A 20,660-nucleotide genomic window follows, 5' to 3' on the forward strand; every position below is an offset into this window, starting at 1 on the left:
TGTGTGACTCTACAGATTGTTTTCTTTCTTATGGAATCCTTCTTAAAACTTTGTTCTACTCTATTGGGGTGGTGCTTAAAAGGTGAAACCTAAGCTGCTGTTTGATACCAGCCTCATTTCACACTGTCGTTTTTTAAAAAAAAATGTGTCCCAGAGTGTGGCATAACCTGGAAATGCCAGCATCTTTTGGTAGAAATGTTGGGAAAGTAAGGTAGAAAGTAAGGGCTCTAGTGAGCAAACTGCTATAGCAGCTATGAACATTTCATTAATATGTCCATGGTATTTATTTTAAATAATATATTACATTGCAACCTTTCAGTGCCATACTAGCAGTGAGGGATATGTCTCATTGCGTGAGCAGTAATTATCACAGCCATGTGCGTTATACAAGAGGGCAAATAGCTAACAGTTTCTGTACAACATAGCACAATCTGCTTGAGAAATGAAAAATAGTTAGAGGCAGAAGCTTCTTCCTTTCCTCCTTACTGCCTCAAGATGAAAACTTGGCCAGAATAATCAAAGTCCACTTAACTGTCTATAAATAATGAAAGCTGAGGCAGAAGAAGCTGTTTGGTTAGTAGGCAATGATCAAAAGCTATCTGGAACCTTTACATAGGTTAGGGAAATAATTCTAAGTTTAGAAAGCTTAATCATAAGTAGGTTCGGCAGGTTTCCACAAAGAGCTGAGACTAATATTAGCAGCCTCTACCATCTAATCTTTCATTTGATTCATTTATTTGAATTTTACCACACAATGTTTTTCCCATTATTAATATTTGTGTAATAGAAGGTCTTAATTTTAACATTCTCATTTTGGAGATTTTGACTGACAATGGAATAGAAACCCACAGCTGGCTCCTGTCTGGTAAGGTGGAAGATACAGGCCACACTGAATAAAAATCATAATTTGCTCACCAGTTTTGGTCCTTTTAGGTCAGTGATTAAATAAATACAAGATGGGAGTGGAGCAACAGTGTGTATCACAGGCTTATGGTCTAATTCTCCAAGGCTGCAGCGCCAGTCTCAGGCATGTGGCCCTGGCAACAACTGAAGCAAAAGTACCATAAAGCACTTTGTGGTGGCCAAGAAGATGAGATGGACAGCATGGAGGTCAGTGCGGGCAGGTACTGGGTCTCCATGCTGGTCCAAGATGCCCTGGGAGCTGTCAGTGTTAAATTTGCCACTGAGCAGTATGGAGGCATTCTGGGGCGGGGGGAAGGGCTGGGGGAAGGCAGGGAGGGGGTGAATCTGGGCAGGGGGAGGGTGGCAAGGGGCAGGAGATGGCCAAGCCAGGCCCAGGAGGCCGCTTGAGCCAATAGGGTGTATCAGTTCACATTAAACTCATAAAGCAGACCTTTAAAAAAATTCAAAAACAGAAGAACAGGTAATAAAACCTTCTGCCAAATAGTAGGGCCATTCAGCTATCAACACCTTAACATACATAGGAGGAATCCTGCAGAATCCACTTGGGCCCCTCTACTCAGCCATTCTGTGACATGCTGGATGCCTCTGGGAAGCTGGCAAGCAGGGCGTGAAAACTACAGCAGACCAGAATACTCCAAGCACAGAGCAGAGTCACTATGGAAAGCACCTTCTGGGAAAGTAGAAAAAGTAGCCGCAAAACATACTTTAACAATTCGATCTTACACATGTCTACTCAGAAGTAAATCCCATTGACTTCAAAAGGCTTACCCCCAGGAAAGTGTTGTATATATGTATAGTTGGCAACCTTCAGTCTCGAAAGACTATGGTATCGCGCTCTGAAAGGTGGTTCTGGAACAGCGTCTAGTGTGGCTGAAAAGGCCGATTCGGGAGTGACAATCCCTTCCACACCGGGAGCAAGTGCAGTCTGTCCCTGGTCTGTCTCCCTGGCTATGGGCCTTCCTTCTTTGCCTCTTTGCCTCAGTCTGTTGGCCAAGTGTCTCTTCATCTGGGAAAGGCCATGTTGCACAGCCTGCCTCCAAGCGGGCCGCTCAGAGGCCAGGGTTTCCCACCTGTTGAGGTCCACTCCTAAGGCCTTCAGATCCCTCTTGCAGATGTCCTTGTATCACAGCTGTGGTCTACCTGTAGGGCGCTTTCCTTGCACGAGTTCTCCATAGAGGAGATCCTTTGGGATCCGGCCATCATCCATTCTCACGACATGACCGAGCCAACGCAGGCGTCTCTGTTTCAGTAGTGCATACATGCTAGGGATTCCAGCATGTTCCAGGACTGTGTTGTTTGGAACCTTGTCCAGCCAGGTGATGCCGAGAATACGTCGGAGGCAGCGCATGTGGAAAGCATTCAGTTTCCTCTCCTGTTGTGAGTGAAGAGTCGTTTGATGGTTTTCCCTGCCAGAAAAATGAGAAATTTCTCTCCTTGACAGATCTGGAATCTGGCAGCCTAGTCTCTTGAAGGGCGACAATGTCCATCTGCAGTCTGCTCAGCTCCATGTCGATGACAGCTGTTTTGCGTGCATCGTCTATTGCTTGCAGGTCATCAGAGAAGCCAGGTGTCATTGTCCTTACGTTCCAGGTGCCCAGCTTTAGGGCAGGAGTTTTCTGTTTTCTATTGCATGGTGCAGAGTTGTCGATCCGCTTGTCGGTTTTCACCCTAAACCCCACGCACCCCGTGAGGTTAACGGACCGTGTGCTCCCAGGAAAGGATTGCAGCCTTGGACAACACAAGCTCAGTGAAAAACACTGTCCTTAATAGCTATCAAAAAGGGAAACCTTTTCAAAGTTGACCCCTTAGTAAACAACCTGCCAGGTAATTTTGGGCACACTTCAGTTCGCTTAGCCTCAGTGGAAATAAGAATAATACAACTGACTTACTTCATAAGGGTGCTGTCAAAATTAATGAGATAACATATAAAGTGTGTCCTTTTTCATTAAAATGTGCTCTATAAGGGATTATTAGGATATGAGTTATTACCATACTTTTAAGAGATTCAAGTTTTTGGAGCAGTTTTACATTTCCTGCCATTGGTCATATACAAACCAGGTAGCAGAAAGGACTATATGCTTCTCTGCTAGTTGATGGGGCAGAATGGCCTTGGTTTCTCAGGACAGTAATTTCCTGCAGAAGGTACAGTACAGATAAGAGGAACAAAGGGATCCATGATATGGAGCAGCATTCGTATGAGCTGAAGCTACAACATAGATGGCCAGTAGCATTCCCAGAGGGGAGCACAGTGCTAAGTTTTGCAGACGCCTCCATGGGCCGTGTAAGTGGCCCCTCCCCCTCCCCTTCAGAACCATTCTAGGTGGTGAGAACAAAGCAGCAGATATTCCTCTACTTTGCAATTGCCGCCCGGAATGGCTCTGAATGTGATGGAGGGGCTGCTTATACAGTGTGTTGAGGTGCCTGCAAAACTTAGCACTGTATCCCCCCCTCTGGAAACGCTAATGTAGATGGCAAAGGTATGTGATTGAGAGAATGAGCCTATGCATGTCTACTCAGAAGTAAGTCCCATTGTGTTCAATAGAGTTTTCTTTCAGGAATGTTGGTATAGGATTGTTGTCTGTTTAACAGCTTAGCAACTGTGGGATGAACAGGAGATGTTTATTCATGCTGCATTACGCAAAAACATAAGAACAGCCCCACTGGATCAGGCCATAGGCCCATCTAGTCCAGCTTCCTGTTTCTCACAGCGGCCCCACCAAATGCCCCAGGGAGCACACCTGATAACAAGAGACCTGCATCCTGGTGCCCTCCCTTGCGTCTGGCATTCTGACATAGCCCATTTCTAAAATCAGGAGGTTGCACATACACATCATGGCTTGTAACCCGTAATGGTTTTTTCCTCCAGAAATTTGTCCAATCCCCTTTTAAAGGCATCTAGACCAGATACCATCACCACATCCTGTGGCAATGAGTTCCACAGGCCAACGACACACTGAGTAAAGAAATATTTTCTTTTGTGTAATAGCATGTGTAATACTGGATACAAATAAAAGAAAGAACTTTTCATGTACAAGATAAAATTATCCTGCAGCATTTGGTGTTACTGTCATTAAGATCAAACGCATTCTGCATTAGAGAAACGCAAGGACCACAGATGCATCTGTGGTTCACCTTCAGTCAGACTTCTATTGCTCGAGGCTCACAGGATATATGTGAATCATCAGATCTACATCTTGTACTGTCTCTCTGAAACCTGCAGCCACTCAACATCACCGGACACCAAATACTGAACCAATATGGCTTCACTTCAGCACAGCAACTTGCTGAATTCCATTCTTGTCGCCCCTCAAAAAGATGAGCCATTTGTTCCAAAGGCTGCAGAAAATGATTGGCCATGATTAATGATCCTGTTTCTACTTCAACATAAGGAAATTCCAAAAATGGCACCGAAAGTCAGCTGGTTTTGGTGACCTTCCAGTGATGTTCTGATGTCCTTCCAGCAACAGACACAAAGGGAAGTTTTCATAGTATTTGGAAATATAGAAGTGGATTTGGAATCTAAAGCCGGCTACACACAGATCTTTTCTCCTATAAATGCCCATGACTTTCACTGGCCTTGCGAATGGTCTGTGTGCGATCCCCTTGTCTTGCATGAACTGTCCGACTTCTGTTGTTTTGACTCGGATTGGCTCAGATTGACAACCATTTTATGTGGTTGAATAACACAATCTAACTTTTTTCCCCCTTATGCCAAGAATAGACACACACTGAGAGCTCAATCCTAAACAGGCTTAGTACCAGCGCTGAGCTCCAGTGCTGGCACTGGGTGTCACAAACATGCCACAAGGCATGTCTGCGGCACCCGGAGAGGAGGGGTCATTGGTACTGGGCAGCACCAGTTGCCACAGGGCCTCAGTGCCACATGGCTGGCTGGTTGGCGCTCCTCCAGCAACTGTTGGTGGTGAGTATTTTTGGGGTGTCACATTTAAACAGCATCAGTCACTGCATCCCACAAAGCAAAGAATGGCTTGCTTTCTCACAGGTATTTTTTTTTTTTTTCTGTCAGATTTCTAAAGATGTCATAAAATGCCTAGAGTTGAAACAGAGCTTGAAATTAGGCACCTGCCAGTCTCTCATTTTGAGAAGAGATTTTCACTGTAAAACTACCAACAGAAACAGGTCAGACAAAGGTTTTCACTTTCGAAGGAGCCCAGGAGAATAATGGTTCAAATTGCTTAGAGTATATTTCTTGGAATCCTTATGAAAGGCTCTCCATGGAAAAGGAAACCAGCTCATTTAAGACTTTTTCAAGGAGTTTTGTATTAGCTGGTCACCTTCGTGGAATAGTTAACAAATTGTCCAATTTGTAACAAATTCTCCAATTTGTTAACTGTTATATTGGCCAGGTACCCACCCACCCCCCATTGATCCATAAATAACATGATGCAAGATCCAGTTTTGGTATGAGATGGACAATGGCATTTCTCCCCTGGGGCGAAACAGGGCAGATGCCCTGGGTGCCAACTGGGGTGCAATTCTCCAATTGTGAATCAATTGGAATGCATGTGCCCTCTCAGCAGCTGGTCAGGCAAAATAGCCTGGCTGGCTGCTGATAGTGTGTGGAGAACCCCAAAAATGACATCATGATGCTACATGGTGTCATGTCATCATGGTGTTGCTGCCCTGGGTGCCAAAAGCTGGGGTACACCTCTGGAAATGGGTCACTTTGAGCCCAATCCTATCCAAATCTACTCTGAAGTAAATCCCATTTTTGTCAATGGCACTTACTCCTACGTAAGTGTGGATAGGATGGCAGCCTCTATTGATTACAAATATCAAACACACGCACACACGCGCGCGCACACACACACACACACACACACACACACACACACACACACACACACTTAAGCAATTCCTGTATAGGTAAAACTCCTCCGCCTATACTGCAAGCACCTATGCTGGAGGAGACAGATGCAAGCCAGACATCCTCTTGAGATCTGTTCTGTTTCCCCTTCTGACTCCTGTACCTTGGAGTGAACTCTGGATCTCTAATCTGACTCCCTGTTTTGTACTATACCTGCCAGAAGTGGCTGACCTGGCTAAACAAACACCATAATCCAAAGAAAGAGCAAAAAAAAAAAAAAAAAAAAATCCCAGCAAGGACAAATCAGTTGGGAAGCAAAAAAGAAAATTCCCACCCAGCTCTGAGAAGAGGTAGACAGCTAATCTCAGACTATCCCAGGCTCCAAACGCCAGATTTGGGGCTTGTGTGTCCAATATACTGCCTTAGCCCCAGTGGCGGACCTCCCCTCGAGGCGCCCTGGGGAAAAGCACCATGAAGCTGCCCCCCCCCCATATGAAGCCGTCCCCACTACCTGGATCGCCTCAGAGCTTTGCGCAACTCCAGAACCGACAGGAGAAGCCGTCTCCCTGTGGTCTTAAACTGTGCTTCTAGAAATCCGGAAGCAGTTTCTGACCGTGTCAGGAGCCTCATTAGGGTTTCCTGCACGGACCTGGAGGCGCGCAAACTTTGCGCCCAGGGCTTTTGCCCCATTCTTCCTATGGACGTCTGCTGCTGCTTAGCCCCGCCCAGACAATCCTATTCACCAATCCAGTGTCACTCTTCTCTGCCTTGCTTCCAGCAGAGTGGGATTGGGTAAAGAAAATTCCCTGAGTTAATATAGCGAGGGGGTGTATTCAACCATTTTTTAATTACATCAACTGTACAGTTTAAGGGTTTGTGAGACATACTTTCATCTTTTTTTTTGGGGGGGGGGGGTGATTCCCTCATCCCTCCACAGCCTTCTCATGTTCATTCTGCTCCAGGGTAGACTTTTCTGGGGAGATGGGGAAGTTCCTTTAACAGGTTTTACTGATTTATACACTTGAATAATCTTGTATTTTTATCCCAGATTCTTACCAAAAAATGTTATCAGGGTAGCCAACAAACATAAACGTAAAAAACAAATTTAAAACAATACAACAAAACTATCAAACAAAGCAATCAAACAAATCCTAAAGCAAAACAAATATCACACCAGTGGCGTAGCTAGCAGGGGTGGGGGTGATCCGAGTGCAACCCTCAGGGGGTGACACCACTAGTAACCAAATTGCAAAAATTGCAGTTCTTAGGAATAATACCATCATATCCTATACCATTCAGTGCGTAGTTTACAGCAGAATGCAATGAAACAAACCTGAGTGCAGTATCTCCATTATGACAAAAATTATGGCCCAAAAAACAGAAAACAAAACCACAACTGTCTTACGTAAGAAAAAGTAGATTTCTTTAACTCAAAATGGGCCAATGAGACTGATTATTTGAAGAGCCAATGAGATGTTATTATGATACAGCATTGAACCAATAAGGTATTAGTAAGGTGGGTGGGTGGGTGGGTGACACCACTAGTGACCAAAATTGTGGAAATGATGGTTTTTAGGAATAATACCATCATGTTACATTCCATTTGATGCGTAATTTATAGTGGAGCACAATGAAATATCTGTGTCAAAAGCTATAGCCAGATAACCAGAAAAAGAAAACACAACTGCTTTAAGTCACAAAAAGTGGATTTCTGTAACTCAGAACTGACCAATGAACCTAAGTGTTCTAAGAGCTAATGAGGTAATATTATGACACAGCATTGAACCAATAAAATATTATTATTGTTGTTGTTGTTGTTGTTGTTAATTTATATCCCGCCTTTTTGCCCCATGGGCACACAAGGCGGCTTACAACAATTAAAAAAAAAACAATAATTAAAACAGGTACACATAATTAAAAAATTGAATCAGCTCCCTTTTCCATGTATCAGACCTAATACTCCAACTCCTATTCAGTTGTGTGTCATCAAGTTGGCCACTGTGGTTTTGTTTCTTTTCCTATTAGTTACTGATTGGTTGGGTAACCAGAACTGCTCTATTGTTAAAGAAATAAGTAAATAAGTAAATAAATAAATGGGGTGACACCATGAATTATCAGGAATGACACCAAACCTAGTGATGCCACTGGAAGGTTGAGTGTTGTTCATTACTGGCTTAGATGACTCTTAAAGTGTATTAAAGGAGTAATAGCAGGGGAAGACAATGTTGTTCATCCGTTGCTTGTGGGGAAATATTCACTGCATTTATTTCATGACCATTACAGGTTGAGACTAATTATTTGCATGGGTTCCGTTCCAAGCACTCACATGGATTAAAAAAAAAAACACACTATAGCAAATCAATTTAAAAAACAAAGTTTCCTTGCTCCAGTGATTGAAAAACAGCCTCGCTGACCTTTTGACTTGAAGATAAGAGTCACTAAGAAGACAATCCATCAGCACTTCACTTAGCCCCTCCCTTCACCAATGCAAAATGATCATGTTTCTTTCATGTGCTGGGGGAAGGGAGGGGTCTGAAGGAGAGAGAAGGATTGACGGATTGTCAGCCAACTGCCCCCCCCCTCTCTCTCTCTCTCTCTCATTAAGGAGGCTGTTGTTAAAGGACTGTTCAGTTTTTAAAACTGATTTTAAAGGGATGCTTTTCCCCTTCTCCAGGGATCAGCACATTCTTTCTCATTTGCAGGGGCCATTCGTGTTGAGTCAAATCTGTGTATAAAAAATCCGTGTATAAATAGGCTGGATCTGTATTATAAATTCACTTCATGAATGATATTCATTTCTATTACTATCTGTCAGTTTCACCTACCTCACAGGGTTGTTGTGAGGACAAAAGAAGGATAGGACCCATGCACACCACCTTAGAGGAAGGCTCCTTAAAGGAAGGGTGGTATAAATATGTGGAAAAGATTGATTATTGCCCAAATCCTAACCAACTTTCCAGCGCTGACAGAGCTGTGCCATTGGGGCATGTGCTGCATCTTGCAATTGGGTGGGAGTCACAGATGCCTCCTCAAGCTAAGGGATTGTTTGTTTCCTTACTTCGGAGCTGCATTGCCCTTACCTCAGTGCTGGACAGTTGGTTAGGATTGTGCCCTATGTCATATAGGGGTGTCAAAAATTTATGGGCTTCAGGTGTCAAATGACCTAGCTATGCCACTGTATCACACTGCCGCAGAACATCTAACTATCAGCTAGGAAGTTCCACATTGTGGTGGGGGGCTCCTGATTCGCAGCTTAGTTTCTTAGCAACAGTGCAACATCAGTTCTTAAATTATGGGTAAACATGGGGTATATCTGTATGTGCGAACCAGTCCTCCCTCTTTAGAAATATGTCTGAGAATGTTTCAGGACTAGCAGTTCAGCAGTTTGCAAGGGGGTTGCAAAAGTCACGCTACAGCAGCTAATTTTACACACACACGCACGCACACACACACACACACACACACAGATTTTTTTAAAAAAGAGTAAAGCAGTGACTCTTTTGTTGTTAGTATTCTGAAAGCACATTCCAATAAACTTTGTGTATTATTAGTACACATTCTTCTGCAAATACAAAGATGATAATCTGTCTCCTTCCTTATAATAGGCTAATTTCCAGTATGAATTGACATTACGAACACTTTTCAGATTTCTAATATTTCAGGGATCTATTCCTGAAATTAGTAAGTATTTTGGTTTGAAACTCTCTCTTTGTCTTTCCCAGACACACCACATTAAATTGCATTTTTATACCTTGTTGGCTGTTTCTACCCGGGTGTCTCATACTGTTCTGCCAACATTTGAGTAATTGGCTTGAGTATTATTTTAAGAACGTGGTTGAACATTTGAATTTCATAGGAGAGAGGTAGGTGGCTTCCTTCTAACAATGCCTTTATTTCCATGTATTTTCCATCAGATTTCCATAATTCCTTTATTTCCAGTTTCCATATACAGATGCATGACTTGCATAATGAGGTATCGGAACAACCTGAACTGTGCCGAGTTTTGCAACACGGGTGCAGAGGGTGCAAGAATCCCTCTCTCCTTTTCAGCCATTATGCAAATAGAAGGCATAATCCCAAAGCTGCTCTAGGTACAAACAGCAGAATTAATTCTTGTGCTGCTAAGAACAGGCTAGGGGACAGAAAGAAGGCAACCTAAGTTTCACTATTCAATATTTGGGTGTCAGCAACTGTGTAGAAAATAATCTGGATATTTCCAAGTAAGCCTGCCTAGGCCTGGGCTGCAAATCAATCAAATTCTACCTATAATAGCTAGTTATTTCATACCATGTGTACAAGTTTCAGACAGCTGCCAAGTTTCTGCTAGCAGAGTTGTTCGATCTAGTACTAAGCGTAAAAACCAACATTCTAGGAGCTCAACTGGCATATTTAAAAGATGTAATGTAATATTGAGCACATTTAAACTTTATTTTGGGTTGGTTTTTGTTTAATTACACTGGCAACAAAATGTAATTAGATGTCTCTAAAAAGCAGCCATTTTTAATTCATTTTGGCAGAGAGAGAAGGAGAAAGCTTTCCAATTGGTGGAAGCACACTAAATCCTGCTTAGGGCCCAATCCTGTGGGCACTTTCTGGTGATGGAGCTAGCGCTTCATCAGCAGAAGGCCTTCTCCTTTGGGCTGCACTGAAGTAGACTACCTCAGAATACCAGATGCAGGGGAGAGCACCAGGATGCAGATTGTGTCTTGTTGTCTTGTGTGCTCCCTGAAGCACTTGGTGGGTCACTGTGAGATACAGGAAGCTGGACTAGATCGGCCTTTGGTCTGATCCAGTGGAGCTCTTCTTATTTTCTTAGTGATGATACATACAATAGGGCTACCAGTCTGAATGGTTGGCAATTGCACATGCCATTGGAGCATCCAAATGATCAGCCAATCACAATACTCCAGGCATAGCTTCATCACTGATTTGCATAACATTGATTTGTAATTGATTTTATGTCTTCTTGGCATAAGTCTGAGGAGACCCATAGGCCATCAGGGGGGCCTACGCAGAGGTAAGGGAAAATATTTTCCCTTCTTGCAGGCCTCCTGATCACCCCCATCCCATGTATAGCATGCAGCACACACTTCCATGACACTCCTGTGTGCTACAGCGTGGCGGGGGATAAGATTGGGCTATTAATTTGCACAAACAGGCAATGGTAAGAAGAAGCTTGCCTTTAAAAAAAGGTGGAAGTAAATATACTCTAAGAGGATTTTCTGCCTAAGGCAGGGGGTAGAACTAGATGACCTATTAGGTTCCTTCCAACTCTATGATTCTATACTCCATTGTACTACCATATAATTTTGAATGACACCATTGCATGCTCCCTGATCACAAAAATGACTTATTTTGAGGCAAAATGTTAATGTCAAAAGGATAAAAAATATGTTTGTTAAAGAGAGAGCACCCTTTTGGAAGTGATGCTAAAAATTCCTGGCTATGCATTTACCAGAGCCTTTTATTTATCCAAACCAGCAATAGAGCATATGGCCATTCAAAAGGATAGTAGTGTGCAGAGCTCAACCAACACACAATTCATTTGTTGCAAGAAGCTGTCGAATTTGGCATCAACTTGTATGGGATTTCCCCATCTACAACCCACCACCTGGCAGGCAGTGAGGGGATTGATCAGCCGAGTCTGGAATTCTGCTTTGGCTGCAGTGACAAACTCTTCCAGTGTCCATCAACTGGAAGCCTGGTTAGAGAACTGCCAGCTGGTGCGACAATGTGGTACGGAGCAGATGCATTTAGAAAACTGATGTGGAGTCTTGGAAAGAACCACTGAATGGGTGCAATTAGAGGAATGGGGAAGCGAGGCCAGATCTGCCATGTGAAAGAATCTCAGTTTAAAAAAAATAAATAGTAAAGACTGATCCCAACAGTGGTAGGATGCAGTTTCTATTCTGTAGCTTATTCTTATTCTCATGCTCCCAAATCACAAAGCTATGTACAAAGTACATTAGAGAGGAAAGGAAAAGGGAATGGGGACCTTTCAGGAGAAATTAGAGTCAATGAGCCAACCTTAACAAGGTATTTGGATGTAGAAATCAGGGACATGCAGTGTGGGGACAGCAGATGAGGCAGAATCTTCCTACCGTAGTCCACAGAAAATAGCCACAGGTTCCCCTGCAACTGTCCATGCACTCCACATGTGCACACTTTATCAGAACGCAGGTGTAGTGCAGTTACAGGGGAGGCTGTGGCTATTTTTTGTGGAGTATGGTAGGGTGCAGTGGCAGACCTGCCATTAAATCCAAGGGGCAAATGCCCTAGGTGCAGAGCCTCTAGAGGACTGCGCGGAAGCCTCTCTGAGGCTCCTGACGTGGTCAGAAACTGTGCTTCCGGTCTGCCAGAAGCACAGTTTAAAGCATAGGGGAAGCTCCAGGGGGCTACTTCGATGCATCCTGGAGTTGCATGAGGTTCTGTGCGCTCCAGGAAAGTGGGAAGACGGATGTACACGTGGGAAGTGGCGACATCCCACGGGCGGGCGCCATCACAGACCTTTGCCCCAGGGCGAGGGGCAGGGGAGGTCCGCCACTGGTAGGGTGGTTTTGCCTCACCTGTCACCCCCACACCAAATGTCTCTGGTAGAAACAGAGGTGGAGATCTACATTTCAGGTGGAAGGACAGTGATTCAAAGTTTTAAGGGGAAAGGAATTGAGAAACGGACAACTATATAATTAATACACAAAGCCAGCGTCAGGTTCCACCAGGTTCTGGCATAGCCAAGGATGTGCTCCAGGCACTGAGGCTGAATCACCAGTCAAGTCGCGAGTCAGCAACCCCGCTGTTCGATTCATGAGTCATAGTGCATGGCCATTGCATCTTGACATCAGCAAAATACACACCAGTAGAGTCATTTTGAGGAATGTTGAGTTGTGAGTCAATGGCTTCCTTGAGCAAAACTTTGCAGAAAAAAGGGAGGTGGTAGGTTGTGTGTGTGTGTTCCTCCTCCCCTCAGTGCCCCCGGCCCCTGCCTCCTGGGACCAACCTACCCTCCTTCCACCATGTCTGCTGCTGCTGTTGGTCTGGATTATTATTTATTTATTTATTTATTTATTTATTGGATTTGTAATCCACCTTTCTCCCCAAAGGGCACCCAAGGCAGATTCCAGATCACACAGTAGGTCTTTGGTGCAATGTGGAAGCGGTGAAAAAAATAAGCAAGAACACTAAGGGCGCAATACTATCTTGCACTGGAGCAGGCAAGCCAGGAGGCTTGCGCTGTATTCAGCGCAGGATAGGTGCCCAAAGTGGCTCAGCCAGAGGTAAGGGGAAACCTTTCCCTTACCTCCGGGTAAGCCACCCTGGCTGCAATGGGTTTCCTCAGACTTGCGCCACGTCCTGGCACAAGCCCGAGGAGAGCGGAACAGCTTGAAGCTGCTCCACACTGCTTGGGGAACAGGGTTGGGATCCGGCATAACTGCCCACCCACCCCAGAGTCTTGTGTTAGCTGAGCTTGGCCGATGCAAGGCTCGGTGCCTCCGTCGGTGTGGAGGCTTAAGTCAGCCTCCGCTCACTGGCCTAGCTGCCTCACAAGGAGGCACAAACGTGACAAGGGCTTGTCAGGATTGCGCTGACACACACACAGAACACTAAAGAGAGTTGGGACTCGAGTCATTTTGCGTTCTCTTTTCTTGAGTCACTGGATCATTGGTGTCTTATACAAGCAAGCACATTGATAGGGCTGATGGCATATTCATTGGCTTCCGTATGGCTCGTGGCATAGCCATGTATTTCATTCACTATGCTGTTTTTCTTCCTCTGCAGGAATCACTCATTTATGGGCCTTAAGAAAACCATCAAAAGTGTATGTTGAGGTGCTGAGTAATCCCTTCACACTATCAAAAAGTAAAGAAAGATATACATTTTAATTTAAAGCCAGAGGTACCACTGACAGTTATCAATTCTGCAGGTGTGTCAAAATACAAGGGAAGGCTTTTGCTATGATAAAGAAGCAGTTTATAGGAAGTGTTAACATCTCATCAGATTTTTACTTTGAAAGTATGTTCTAAGGCTAGACAAAGAAACAGCAAGACGACATCTATGTTGAGGCCTGACTAATGCAGTCCCTTCACCATTGGTGACACAAGAGATTCAGTAGGTCTGCTGCCTTTGTGCTTTTATGGTGGCTCTAACTGTTAGGCGTTCTACTCATGATCACTCAAGGGAGTCAGTAATTCTAGAGGGTGGAGTATGTATGGTCAGGTCTGCATTGATCACCCTGCAGGCTCCTTTTCCTTCCTTTTACTGTCACTTTTATTGATTTGCTAATAGCTAAATCTAATGAAAACAGCTCCTGGCAGGGAGAATCAATGTAATCCCAGGGTAATAAAAGTGATTATTGTTTAAAATATGATCATTGGAGATACATATAAAAACTGTATACTGACTTACAGTCCAATACTGTGACTCAGCAATGGATTGACTTGGTACTCCAACCTTGCTATTTCGTTGGAACAATCCGGTTCTGCTCCATTTATCTTTCGAATGCCTGCCCTGTCCATACCATTGGATCATGACAGCAGCGGGAGTAAGCGAGCACCGGCAAGACTGACCTCCACCACAATGCACTCACCGAGTGCCACCCCCGCCCACGTTGCACTGAAAAAATGCAAACTCCAGAGAGCCATTCCAACATTCCAGAACATAGGGGGAAAGGCTCGCTGGTACAACATTCATTCCTGCAGAGAAATGAGATACACATGGGTGGTGGGCTCCATGAATGTGAGTGGCCATGCTTTCAACCCTCCCCCATTGTACAGATTGTGATCCTGACTGTGTTTAAGCAATTTGAACAGGTCTTTTGTTACTGGTGATAAAGGGCTATGCCGTTGTTCCCAACTCCAGAGTGGGAGAATAGACTTTTGTAAGTTGTCTGATAGCTCACATCTCGTCTCTTTGTATATTCCCACCAAAGTTCTCATCACAACCCAAATAAATATCCATAAATGGTTCAACTGTGGTTCAACTGTGGTGTAAGAAAAAGCTGTACACTGTGCCGCCACCACCATATATTCCACCCATTTTTCACCACAGATACATGAATGGAAATGCATTATAATTTATGGTTTTCCATTACATGAGCATGTGCTGACTGACATATAGCCCAATCCAACCTAACTCCCTGCCCAACCATGCAGCCACGCTAACAGGTCACATACTGCTTCCGACAAGGGTGTTTCCAGTTGTGAAGGTCTCCTTGAGATAAGGGAATTTGTTCCCTTGCACTGGGGTAAACCCTTGCAGCCCACTGGGTCTATTCAGACCTGCACCAACTATATAGCTGGCACAAGTCTGAGTGGACCCGGGAAGATGGATCAAGGCTGGGAGAGGGGAGAGGATATTGCTGGTGCTGCTGCCGCCAGTATTGCCCCTTTCCCAGCTTCATTCCACCCTCCTTTCAGCCCCATCTCCTCACCATTTCTCCCATTCCCCACCTCATTCTGCCCACTCCTGCCTTTCTCCTGTCCTCAAGCTGAGTGACTGGCACTGGGGCTCTTTCTATACAGGCCCAGTCACTTTTTACTTGTGGCAGTAGCCAAATGGTGCCATAAGCTTGAAAATGTCTTATTTGCATTTGATATTGTGATGCAAAAAGGAGCTCAGTCACATATTTCAAAGAGCCACACATTATATAACATGATATACCAAAGAGTCGTTTGCGGCTCTTGAGCCACAGTTTGGCCACCCCTGCAATATGGTGTGTCACATTTTGCAACAGCCATAAGGGACCTTATGTTCTCAGAACACTAGAGTCAGCAGTGTATGGCTCTCTTAGGACTGGGCTGTTAAATCGTACATGATTGTATTGTATACAGTGGTGTCACTAGGAGGGTGTTGGCCACACTGGGTGATGTGCATGGGGAGAATGACACCACTACTGGGCAAAATGGTTAAAATATTGGTGTTTTTGAATAATCTCACTATGTTATATAGCATTCGATGCCTAGTTTCATGTAGAATGCAATGAAACAAACTTGGTTGAAATATCACTATTCTGTCAAAAGTTATAGCCAAAAAACCAGTGGGGTTGGGGTGATGGTGTATCACCATGCCCAACATCCAGGGCATTGCCCCACCCACTGCATGGGAGGAAGGGTGATGCAGGTGACCCCCTGCATGTCAGGGGGGTGACGTACTGGCCTCCTGCACCGGGTGATGCAAACCCTAGTGACACCACTGATTGTACACATGGGCTAAACAGGTCTTTCACTCACAAAGGTGAAATAAATGCAGGAGAATCAGCATGTGTGAAAGAGATGGGAAGAGGAAGGTAGCTTGTTGCTGCTGCACAGGTTGGACTCCTCCATCAGCATGAAACAAGCATTCCTTTACATTGGCATCAGGTCCCACAAAATGCTCAACACCCTCAAAGCGTTTGTCGACTTCAGGGAATCTTCTGAAATGCTAGTAAATAAATTGTCTTTGAGCTGAGAGTTTCATTCCGTTGAAATGTGACCGCCTAATACTGTTCAGTCCTCCATTGGCTTAGCAAATTCATCTGGTAATCTGCAGCATCTAAAAGTCTGATTATATTCTCATTTATGCTAAGGGAATCTGGAGTAAATTCAATGATTTTAAATGAATTAAGCTGGGGCGGGAGGAAGAATCAAGGCTTTTACCAACAGCTTGCCGACATTTCTTGTATGCGAGCTGTAGGTGGAGAGGAGGTTTCATATGCATACATTTGTCAAAAAGCATTATGGCAATAGGGAACATTCTGCCAATGTATCCAATGATCTTGCATTTGCTGCTTTTATATGTTGGATACGCTGCTATTCATAAATATACATAGCCTGTTTCATACATTATGGTCCCGTGAATGGAAAGCACGCAAGGGGGCTAAGGGAAGCACAGTGGCTAACTATTCCTTGGCTACACCCTCCGGTTCTCCTCCTAGGTGGCCAGCATTCTAGAACAGGGGTCTCTAAACTTTTTGACTGAAGGGCCGCATCAATATCTGAAACAGTGTCGAGGGCTGGAAAAAAAATTAAATATAAAATTTAAATAAACACATTAGAGATGGAACTTGAATGAATGAATGAATGAATGGGCTCAAACGTCCAGGACTTCTCCAAGCATGAACACAGCCCAAGAAATATACACTTAAATGGACCCCCATTCCCTCACCCCACAAGCACAACTCTGGTTGTATTTGGTCAACTGGACCAGAGACTCTCAGGGGATCAGAGGCTGGCCATAGACCAGATAGAGTCTGGTCGCGGGCCGCATCTGGCCCCTGGGCTAGAGATTGGAGACCCCTGTTCTAGAACATCAGGAAAAGTCCTCCCTGTGTTCAGTGGTTCAGACAAGCACTGAGAGAGCCAGTGGCATAGGCCAGGACTGCATCAGAGGGCCCTAGTTTCTGCTTAATGTGAGCCAGCAAAACATCTCAAATTCTTAGCTATTTCTGGGTTTTAAACATAAGAACATAAGAACAGCCCCACTGGATCAGGCCATAGGCCCATCTAGTCCAGCTTCCTGTATCTCACAGCGGCCCACCAAATGCCCCAGGGAGCACACCAGATAACAAGAGACCTCATTCTGGTGCCCTCCCTTGCATCTGGCATTCTGACATAACCCATTTCTAAAATCAGGAGGTTGTGCATACACATCATGGCTTGTACCCAGTAATCGATTTTTCCTCCAGAAACTTGTCCAATCCCCTTTTAAAGGCGTCCAGGCCAGTCGCCATCACCACTTCCTGTGGCAACGAGTTCCACAGACCAACCACACACTGAGTAAAGAAATATTTTCTTTTGTCTGTTCTAACTCTCCCAACAATCAATTTTAGTGGATGTCCCCCTGGTTCTGATGTTATGTGAGAGTGTAAAGAGCATCTCTCTATCCACTTTACCCTTCCCATGCATAATTTTGTATGTCTCAATCATGTCCTCCCTCAGGCATCTCTTTTCTAGGCTGAAGAGGCCCAAACGCCATAGCCTTTCCTCATAAGGAAGGTGCCCCAGCCCCGTAATCATCTTAGTCGCTCTCTTTTGCACCTTTTCCATTTCCACTATGTCTTTTTTGAGATGTGGCGACCAGAACTGGACACAATACTCCAGGTGTGGCCTTACCATCGATTTGTACAACGGCATTATAATATTAGCCGTTTTGTTCTCAATACCTTTCCTAATGATCCCAAGCATAGAATTGGCCTTCTTCACTGCCGCCACACATGCTGCTTGCTGTACCCAGGTAGAAACAAAACTCTCCTCCTGCAATACTAACCCCATAAAGTCTCAGAGAGAATCTGTGAATTTTCAGAAGCTCACAGCCTCAAAACAGTGCTTTTTTAAAAAAATTCAGAACTTATCACTGACAGAGAGTGAATTGTGAATATAAGGTCTGCTTATCGTTCTGTTTCAAGAGCTTACTAGACAAATGCCAAATGGCTTCACTGCAGAAATCTCAGGGGAAAATGGGGTACAGAACTGCTTCAGGAAACTGCCACATTTCACTACTGATCAGGCAACGAATAAACCACATGGAGAAGGATTATTCAGGGCAGAAGAGCTTTTATAGAAATAGCAATGAGAACATGCCTAACTATCAGTGTTGCATTGTAGTAGGGAAGCTAGCTAATGCACATTGATGTTATAACAATATGGTGAAGCGTTTTCCTAAGATGGAAATAATGTAGAAAGGAAGCTCTCTCAATACTGTGAACCTGCAATCAACCCACATTTTATATTAACAATGGTCTTTTCTACCACTGCATGGTCTCTTGTATAACAATGGATTCTAATATGTGATTGCTAGAACTTAGCTAAAGTACCCTGATTCTTATTCTTTGTTGTTGTTGTTGTTAATACAGTATTGCTGCCTGTCTCGCAGTGAGTGAGAGTCTGAGGATGTAATCCTGAGGCGTGTTTGCGCTGTAATGCTGTAAGGCATGTTTGCGCCTCCTCATGCGTTGGTTAGGCCAGTGCATGGAGGTGCACCGGTGTGCAGAGGCTGAATTCAGCCTCCACACCAACGGAGGAACTGAGCCTTGCATTGGCCAAGCTCAGCTGACTCAAGGCTCTGGGGTGGGCAGGGAGGAGGCGGGAGGGAGGCATTCCAGCGTGGGGGGAGAGCGAGAAGTGAGCGGCCTCAGGGACGGGTGGGCAGTTTTGCCAGATCCCAACCCTGTTTCCCAAGCAGTGCAGAGCAACTTCAAGCTGCTCCGCTCTCCTCGGACTTGTGGACTCAGGAGGTGGCGCAAGTCCGAGGAGACCCATAGGGGCTGCAGTAGCTTACCTGGGGGTAAAGGGCAGAATTTCCCTTTACATATGACTCTCTGTGGTGCCCTGTCTCACACTGGATACAGCACAAGCCTCCTGGCTTTCCTGTTCCAGAGCAAGATGGGATTGAACCCTTACAGACACAAGGTGGTTCACATAGACAGGCTATAATCAAACTTCTTAAAAAAAAAAGTGGAGTTTTTACAATTAATGTTCTATGAGAAACTCACAAAACTCCTCGTTTCCAGATATCTTCATTCACAGTGTGGTCATCATTCTTTTTGCTGACACATGCCGTCACAGCTTTCAGCAAGAGCAGCCACAAATCAGCCAGGTGTTGGTCATTCTTGGCAGCTGACCTCCACACTCACCTACTTCGTGGTTCATCTCCCTGACTCTTTTGCCCTCTCACGATCTGAGGATCAGCAGCGACAACAGCTTCTCAGGGCTCCATCCTCTCACAATGGCTTATTAGTTGTGTCAGTCTCTCTTCCAAAGAACAGCCAGGGTTACTCCCACTCAGCTTCTTCAGGCAACGCAGCAGCTTAACCTCCTTACCGCACCTCCTGTTCAAAGTACCCCTTGCCACCATTTTTTTTTTTCCAATGGGATTGCCCAGGACAGGAGTAGGATCAAATTGTGCAGACATAAAATCTTACTACTTAAATAATCTTATCCAGGTGAACTACTCTGAGGATGTTGTGTTGACAATGATGGATACCAACCAATGGTTGCCAAGAGCAGTAGCTGCCACATTGAATCAGAACAGGTGGCAAGGAGTTTCAGCTCCTTCATTAACCCTAAACCACCCTAGATGTAAATTGCATGATGACTAGGTAATAATGAAGTGGAAGATACAGCTTTTGGGTTAAACAGGGACCATAACTGGTATTCTTGAGACAAGCAATATAAAAAAGAGGGCTGACAGCATGTTCCCAGCATTTTGATATCCCATTCTAATGTTAAGAAGATGCTTTTTCCTACCGTAAAGTTGGTCATGCATCCAGTATAATACCTGGGGATATTCATTCATTCATTCACTACATTTATATCCCACTTTTTTCCACAAGGGGCAACCCAAAGTGGTTTCCGAAGATACTTTCATCTTCCAATTAGGGATGAAGAGTTTGTTGATTTTCAAAGTTAAAAATTATATGGGGCAGTTCAATGGGATTTAAAGTAACCAATAGCACAGTCCTATACAGAAGTAAGTCCCACTGTGTTCATTGGGTACGCCTTCACAAGTAGACTTGATTGTTTCCATGCAAATTGTATAATACTGCTTTGTTGTCTGAAGCTTTAAACAATGACGGACAAATTTCAAGTCGCTGGACAGTTCACTTTGGACAAATAGCCAAGGCTGTTTTTCCAACTATCAAGTGTAACATATTTCCCTTGTGCATGCCCACTGACTTCACTCATGCTCGTACTCTGATTGAATTTTGTCTACTGCGTATTTAAAATTGGTCTGAAGTAGAAGTCTGAGTAGAATAGATTCCCCCGTGAGTTTGCTGGTGCTTTCCATTTCTATTTAAATTGGAAATTTCACAATAGCAATGCCCTACAAACAGTTAAGGTGAAAGAAGGAAACAAACAAAAACCAGCCAAAGCATACAATTATAGATTTGTGTGAAAATGAAATCCTACACACATGTACGTATTTGGAGAAGTGA

The sequence above is a fragment of the Tiliqua scincoides genome, chromosome 1, assembly GCF_035046505.1.
Source record: "Tiliqua scincoides isolate rTilSci1 chromosome 1, rTilSci1.hap2, whole genome shotgun sequence".
NCBI lineage: Eukaryota > Metazoa > Chordata > Lepidosauria > Squamata > Scincidae > Tiliqua > Tiliqua scincoides.